The sequence below is a fragment of the Oncorhynchus masou genome, unplaced genomic scaffold (assembly GCF_036934945.1).
Source record: "Oncorhynchus masou masou isolate Uvic2021 unplaced genomic scaffold, UVic_Omas_1.1 unplaced_scaffold_988, whole genome shotgun sequence".
Classification (NCBI taxonomy): Eukaryota; Metazoa; Chordata; class Actinopteri; order Salmoniformes; family Salmonidae; genus Oncorhynchus; species Oncorhynchus masou.
The window spans coordinates 245,771-251,857 of record NW_027016399.1 but is presented as its reverse complement, the minus strand read 5'-3'; the positions used below and the strand labels follow the sequence as shown (position 1 = coordinate 251,857).

The 6,087-nt window shown below is 46.6% G+C and overlaps 1 pseudogene; it reads right to left on the bottom strand.

The window, feature by feature from the left end:
- Positions 1-550: 550 nt before the first annotated feature.
- On the bottom strand, positions 551-1,827 carry LOC135538616 (E3 ubiquitin-protein ligase TRIM47-like; annotated as a pseudogene).
- Between the last annotated feature and the right edge of the window lie 4,260 nt (positions 1,828-6,087).

Sequence of the window (6,087 nt, the reverse complement as noted above, 5' to 3'; positions counted from 1 at the left end):
AAAACCCACATGCTTTTTATCAAAAAGTAGAAATGCTGCACCCTATCCTTTAAGAGGTGTGGTCCACAAACCAACATTAAAACCCTCACAGACCAACTTCTTCTATGATATAATGGAGATCCTCAAACCAACGTTAAAGGTGCATGGCGCCACCTACTGTTCTGGAGTGTGTTCAATCACGGTTTACACCTCTAAATCCTCCAACCAAACTCAGTACTTCTGAGAAAATAAGAGAGTCCTCCTAACTTCTAATAGACCCTCCCCCATCCCCCAAATCACTTCCAAGTGTAATGTTTACTGTTAATTTCTGACTGTTTATTTCACTTTTGTTTATTGTCTATTTCACTTGCTTTGGCAATGTAAACATATATTTCCATGCCAATAAAGCCCTATGAATTTAATTCAATTGAGAGAGAGACAGTTCCATTTTAATGTATAGGGGACATGAGTCGTCATGGTTACTCATGGTTATATGATGAGGCAGCCCAGTTGGTTACATGAACCAGTCTATTCTCTGAAAGGGGTCCAGACAGCCTGTTCCCAACAGTGAGGTCAGTGGGATTGAATAGGGGCCCCTCTCTCTCTCTCTGACTGGAGGAGAGAAGTGAAATGGTGTGTCTCCTCTGGTCAACAATACTCACCTTGAAAGACTCCACAGCCTGTTGGAGCTCCTTCAGCTCCTTCTCTCTCTCCTGGAATCTCTGCTGGACCTTCTGCTGACTCATTCCCAGCTGCCTCTGTGGAGAATCACTCTTCAATGAGCTATCAAGCTTTATTAGTCCAGTAGATCAATAGTATAGTAATGTGACATAGGACCCATAGAGAGGAAGGTCTACAATCCTGAGGAAGTCCCTTTACAATATTATATTATGTTGCTATGTGAATGATTATAGTTTTTATGGCAGGATTTCATGTATCAAGGTGTTGAGGCTGAACTTTGGACTCAAAAACGCTATTCAGAATGATAATAGTGTTTGACTTTAGAAAATGGTGATACATTTGGAGAATCTGGGTTAACATATCTATATACACAAGGTTTGTGTTCATATTTGTTCTGCTGTGGATCCATTTCATTTGAATGATCTCATATTCAAACAGATTTAGTTCCTACTGTATTTTTAATTCTTTGTTTATCAGACAGCCACCAACAAGTTGTTCTGGTCTTACCTGTTTCTCAGTCCTCTCTGCTGCAGCTGACACTGTATCATGGCCTTTATGTTCATCCATTGTACACAGATAACAGATACACTGCTGATCGGTACGACAGTAAACCTCCAGCAGTTTGTCATGATGAGAGCAGATCTTCTCCTGTAGTTGTGCGGTGGCTTTGACCAGCTTGTGCTTCTTCAAAGCAGGAGATTCATAGTGAGATTGGAGGTGAGTCTCACAGTAAGAGGCCAGACACGCCAGACAGGACATGAGGGCTTTCTGCTTTCTGGTCCCAGTGCAGAAATCACACGCCACATCTCCAGGTCCAGCATAGCACAGAGCAGGAGGGGGAGCAGCCTGGAGTCCTGTCTTCCTCAGTTTCTCCACCAGCTCAGCCAACATGTTATTTTTCCTCAGATTAGGCCTTGGAGTGAAGGTCTCTCTGCACTGAGGACAGCTATAGACCCCTTTCAGAACATCCTGATCCCAGCAGCCCTCAATACAGCTCCTACAGTAACTGTGTCCACAGGCATAGCGACCGGCTCCTTCAGTAGATCCAGACAGACAGAACAACAGAACTGGTCCTGGTCCAGCAGATCTCCCTGTTGAGCCATTTGGACGGTTGTTCACTCTCACACAGACAGATGACACAGAGACTCAGATCAGTTTTGTTTTCACAGAAGTTAGTTTTGGGGAGGTGTGGACTTTCTGGTTCTGCCAGATTGGTGAGTTTAGAGGGAAGGAGAGAGGGAGGGGTTAGAGGGGGGAGGGGTTAGAGAGAGGGAGGGGTTAGAGAGAGGGAGGGAGAGGTTAGAGGGGGAGGGGTTATAGAGAGGGAGGGGTTAGAGAGAGGGAGGGAGGGGTTAGAGGGAGGGGAAAGAGAAAGAAATGCATGCAACGTCGAGAAGGAGACAAAGATTTTGGTTCCTAGGTTAAATTATAGTTCCTGATTAGATTTTATTTAATCCATTTTAGAAAAAGACTAATGTAACCAAAGGTGTCCAAAGGTCTCTGAATAACTTCTGAATGCCCTGTAATGCCATCTATAGTGCCTTGAAATTATTCACCCCCTTGGCATTTTTCCTATTTTGTTGCCTTACAACCTGAAATGAAAAAAGATTTTTGGAGAGTTGGTAACATTTGATTTACACAACATGCCTACCACTTTGAATGCCTACATGTCTACCACTTTGAATGCCTACATGTCTACCACTTTATTGTGAAACAAACAAGAAATAAGAGAAAAAAGAAAAGAAAACTGGAGCGTGCAAAACTATTCAACTCCCCAACGTCAATACTTTGTAGATCCACCTTTTGCTGCAATTACAGCTGCAAGTCCCTTGGGATATGTCTCTATGAGCTTGGCACATCGAGCCACTGGGATTCTTTCCCACGTTTCAATGCTAAACTTCTCCAGCTCCTTCAAGTTGGATGGGTTCCTGCTGGTGTACAGCAATCTTTAAGTCATACCACAATTGGATTGAGGTCTGGGCTTTGACTTGGCCATTCCAAGACATTTAAATGTGTCCTCTTAAGCCACTCGAGTGTTGCTTTAGCAGTATGCTTTGGGTCATTGTCCTGCTGGAAGGTGAACCTCCGTCCCAGTCTCAAATCTCTAGAAGACTGAAACAGGTTTGCCTCAAGAATTTCCCTGTATTTAGCACCATCCATCATTCCTTCAATTTTGACCAGTTTCCAGTCCCTCCTAAAAAAAAAAGCATCCCCAAAGCATGATGCTGCCACCACCATGCTTCACTGTGGGGATGGTGCTCTCGGGGTAATTATAGGTGTTGGGTTTGTGCCAGACATAGCGTTTTCCTTGATGGCCAGAGTACATTCTTCCATATGTTTGGGGAGTCTCCCACATGCCTTTTTTGCGAACACCAAACGTGTTTGCTTGTTTTATTTCTAAGCAATGGCATTTTTCTGGCCACTCTTCCGTAAAGCCCAGCTCTGTGGAGTGTTCGGCTTAAAGTGGTCCTATGGACAGATACTCCAATCTCACTGTGGAGTTTTGCAGATCCTTCAGGGTTATCTTTGGTCTCTTTGTTGCCTCTCTGACTAATGCCCTCCTTGCCTGGTCCATGAGTTTTGGTGGACGGCCCTCTCTTGGCAGGTTTGTTGTGGTGCCATATTCTTTCCATTTTTGAATAATGTATTTAATGGGGCTCTGTGGGGTGTTTAAAGTTTCTGATATGTTTTTATAACTCAACCCTGGTCTGTACTTCTCCACTACTTCCCTAACCTGTATGGAGAGCTCCTTGGTCTTCATGGTGCCCCTTGCTTAGTGGTGCCCCTTGCTTAGTGGTGCCCCATGCTTAGTGGTGCTCCTTGGTCTTCATGGTGCCCCTTGCTTAGTGGTGCCCCTTGCTTAGTGGTGCCCCTTGCTTAGTGGTGCTCCTTGGTCTTCATCGTGCCCCTTGCTTAGTGGTGCCCCATGGTTAGTGGTGCCCCTTGCTTAGTGGTGCCCCATGCTTAGTGGTGCCCATTGCTTAGTGTTGCCCTTGCTTGGTGGTGCCCCTTGCTTGGTGGTGCCCTTGCTTAGTGGTGCTCCTTGGTCTTCATGGTGCTCCTTGCTTAGTGGTGCCCCATGCTTAGTGGTGCCCCTTGCTTAGTGGTGCCCCATGCTTAGTGGTGCCCATTGCTTAGTGGTGCCCTTGCTTGGTGGTGCCCCTTGCTTGGTGGTGCCCCTTGCTTAGTGGTGCTCCTTGGTCTTCATGGTGCCCTTGCTTAGTGGTGCTCCTTGGTCTTCATGGTGCCCTTGCTTAGTGGTGCCCCTTGGTTAGTGGTGCGCCTTGCTTAGTGGTGCCCCTGCTTAGTGGTGTTGCAGACTCTGGGGTCTTTCAGAACAGGTGTATTTATACTGAGATCATGTGATATATCATGTGATACTTAGATTGCCTACAGGTGGACTTTATTTAATTCATTATGTGACTTCTGAAGGTAATTGTTTGCACCAGATCTTATGTAGGGGCTTCATAGCAAAGGGGGTGGCACCAGCTCTGCGCACGGTATTCCCGGTTCGCCAACACAGCCCAGTGTGGTCTTTTCCACCTCGCCGCACTGGCCTGTCTCCGACGGAGTGTCCAACCAGGTAGGGTTGTGCAGGCTCGGTGCTCGAGACCTCAAGTGCGCTTCCACTGGCCGGTCTATCCGGTGCCGCCTCCACGCACCAGCCTTCCTGGTGGCAGCCCCCGCACCAGGCTGTCTCCATCTCCTCCCTACAGTCTGGAGCTGCCAGAGCTGCCGTCATCCAGGAGCTGCAAGAATCGCCAGTCACTCCGGCGCTGTCGAGTCGCCCTTCGCGTCAGAGCTTCCGGAATCTCCGGTCCATTCGGCACCCATTGCTAGGCTCCCCAGTCCGAGGTCGGCAGCGGGTCGCCCCGCTCGAAGAGGCCACGGAGCGAGTGGGACAAAGAGTATGAGTATGGTGGAGTGGGGTCCCGTCCGCGCCCAGACGCCACTGTGGACAGACACCCCACCCCAGACCCTCCCCTATAGGTTCAGGTTTTGCGGCCGGAGTCCGCACCTTTGGGGGAGGGTACTGTCACGTTCTGACCTTAGTTCCTCTGTTATGTCTTTGTTTTAGTATGGTCAGGGCGTGAGTTGGGTGGGTTGTCTATGTTCCTTTTTCTATGTTGTGTTTTGTGTTTGGCCTGGTATGGTTCTCAATCAGAGGCAGGTGTCGTTAGTTGTCTCTGATTGAGAATCCACTAGACACCCACCTGTGTTTCGTGGGTGATTGTTTTCTGTTATTTGTATGTCACCTTTCAGAACTGTTTCGTTTTGTTTACTCCTTCGCTATTTTTTTTAGTGTTCTCGGTGAAATATATATATGATTAGCACTGCGCTTTGGTCCTCACCTCATTCCATCATCACACACAGTACATTAATATATACAGGACTGTGTGGTGGTAACCCTTATAGTGTTGTGGAAAATTACCAATTAGACATGCTATGCTGTTTTCTACACAGATAATTGTCTATTGTTTTGAGCTAGTATTTTTCTGCTGATACAAACTGTCTTTGTGTAACTCAGGAATGCGGCCGGTTCTGGTTGGGTGTGACCACTGTAAGTGACATGTCCTGTTTGTTGGTATCTGCAAAGGACCCAGCTGGGTGGAGACATGCCAGAGACAGAAACTAGCACAGAAACTTCTGAATAGTTCCTGAATAGTTTCTGAATAGTTCCTGAATACTTATGAATAATCTGTAGTGTGTCTTCCACTGTTCTGTTCTCACCACAACATGCTCTTCCCTCTAACCACTTGGCAGGGTAGCCTAGTGTAGCCTAGTGGTTAGAGTGTTGGACTAGTAACTGGAAGATTGCGAGTTCAAACCCCCGAGCTGACAAGGTACAAATCTGTCGTTCTGCCCCTGAACAGGCAGTTAACCCACTGTTCCCAGGCCGTCATTGAAAATAAGAATTTGTTCTTAACTGACTTGCCTGGTTAAATAAAGGTAAAATTTAAATAAAAAAAAATTCTCACACACATTCCTCACTGCTGCAGACCTTAGCCTGAGTCCCAGTCTATTTGTGTAATCATGCCAAATCCTTGTCACTCATGGTGATGCCAAATGTAATGAGAGTTGTCAAAAACACAAATCTATGACCCAGGCAACAGACACCTAGGATTATTCCTGTAGTCAACTCACACTCACACACAAAAACACACATTAACCCACTACCTGTATGTCTCCTCTGTCTAGGATCACTAACCCACACCTGTATGTCTCCCCTGTCTAGGATCACTAACCCACTACCTGTATGTCTCCTCTGTCTAGGATCACTAACCCACTACCTGTATGTCTCCTCTGTCTAGGATCACTAACCCACTACCTGTATGTCTCCCCTGTCTAGGATCACTAACCCACTACCTGTATGTCTCCTGTCTAGGATCACTAACCCACTACCTGTATGTCTCCTCTGTCTAGGAT